Genomic DNA, 1,845 nt, shown 5'->3' with positions numbered 1-1,845 from the left:
TTTGTTTATTCTTTTTATTAAAGGAAGGTAGAGTTATGATCTATTGAGCTTATCGGCGAGACGCCGATAACAAATCGGGGGGGTAAAGTGTAACCGGCAGAGTAATCGCTGTCTGGTTGAAGTTTGTCCCTCTGCAGCTACGGTTACCCCCTGACGTCACTCAGCTAGCCGTGAGTGGCTAAACAACTCATTTGTGTCTGGCCAGTTGCTATAAAATCGTCTGCCTGTTGAGCTTAGAGATATTCTCTGACGCACGATACGTTTTTAGTCCTGTTGCTGCTTGGGTATGTGGTTCTCCTGTCAAAGTGTTTTACTGATTGCCAGACGCTTCCGGGTAATCGCGCTGTGTATTGCTGAAGGTCCTGGGCAAAGCACACACCGGGTAGCTTTACCACAATTTACTAGCATCAAGAAGGTATTATTTGTGTATTTTATTGTTAACTATAATGTGGGTGTCGTTGTTGGGATATATGCTTTTTAATGCACACATTTGCACACAGGTCTGGGGCAAAGTACCCGCCGTGTAGCTGTAACGTTACTGCCAGACGCTTCCGGGTAATCGCGCTGTGTGCTTTTGAAGGTCCTAGAAGGTAAAAAGTTTGTTTATTGTGTTATGAGTAGATCCATTGTGTTAGGACTAAAAGCTTTTGAACACATGTACAATGAGTCTGATTGTGTTGCCCTGACATATTGTATGACTGTTTTATTGTCAACTCTTAATATAAATGCATTTAATGAATATGCTGTGTGTAGGGTTGTGAAGACCAGCGCAAAGGCCTGTTTTTCCACCGTGTCAGTTCATATGTCAACATTGAGGCAGATTGCTCCTGCTGCTTTGCCTTGCCTGAATTAAGTTTTATATATTTCTTTTCTTTATTGTTTATTTTGCCGTAGCCTCTGTCTACTGCTCTGTCTGACTGATGTGGTATTGGCTGTGCTAGTAGTGTATAGCGTTACATTTCTCTATCCATTTTTCTAGTGATAACTAACTTGTTCTTTTCCTTGTCTTTCCAGAGTATTAGCGTAGCTGCTCACAAGAGAGGTTCCTGGTTCCGTCCCCACACCCTGCACCACGTATTGTAGTGGTAAATTGCACTTCACAATCTTGTTTGAATCATCGGCTTGTGGTGGTGTGTGTGTGCGTGTGTGTGTGCGTGTGTGTGGATGCATGGGATCGTGGGCTCCAGGTTCCAGAGCACGGGTGGTGAACGTCACGCGTATCTCGGACAGGTAACCTGCCTTGCCAGCGAATCAGTATTTTCTGGTTTAATTGGTAATCATACATTTGTCCCCTGTAACAGCTAATGCCAGGTCTAGTCTCTATTAGTAATGTGTCTCTAGGATGACGGTGTGGCTCTTTTAATGATACCATTGTATAATAAAGTTTTGTTACTGTTTTTCTACTGAGAACACGTCTCTGTCTAGTTCATCTTATGTGTACTTCGACGAATCTGCTCGCCTTAAATCAGGTATTTAGCAGTTCAGGTGTAAAGTATATCCTGGTGTGAGAAGCACCAGGTGGCGTAGTCCAGAACCTTTAAAATCTAGATCTGTTCAAAGCACCGAAAGGTCACACTTTGTTTACCATTGGCTCGTTTTGTACCACTCGAAGGTGATTGGGCTCTCGGGCGAGATCCCATTCGTATCGTCGAACGTGACCGACTGAAAGGGAACCGAGGTTATGTAACCCAGTACGTTCTGCCTTCCCCTCCGCACGAGTAAGGTAACAAAACTGACACACACACACAAAAAAATCACCCCAATATAGTAATATTTCATACATTTCTCTCATTTTTATTATTATCTAGATTTTTTTTTATTATACATTTCACATTTTGTTCTGGA

The 1,845-nt window shown here is 42.8% G+C and overlaps 1 long non-coding RNA gene across 1 annotated transcript; it reads left to right on the top strand.

Moving 5' to 3' along the window:
- Nucleotides 1-304: 304 nt before the first annotated feature.
- LOC113091274 (uncharacterized) lies at nt 305-1,406 on the top strand. The gene is made up of 3 exons (XR_003287324.1): nt 305-415; nt 501-590; nt 1,015-1,406. It is a non-coding gene; the product is annotated as an uncharacterized LOC113091274 (long non-coding RNA).
- The last annotated feature ends 439 nt before the right edge of the window (nt 1,407-1,845 follow it).

This window comes from Carassius auratus, unplaced genomic scaffold (assembly GCF_003368295.1).
Source record: "Carassius auratus strain Wakin unplaced genomic scaffold, ASM336829v1 scaf_tig00214178, whole genome shotgun sequence".
NCBI classification, from domain to species: domain Eukaryota; kingdom Metazoa; phylum Chordata; class Actinopteri; order Cypriniformes; family Cyprinidae; genus Carassius; species Carassius auratus.
The sequence above is the reverse complement of the archived record's forward strand: the minus strand, read 5'-3'. Positions and strand labels throughout refer to the sequence as shown.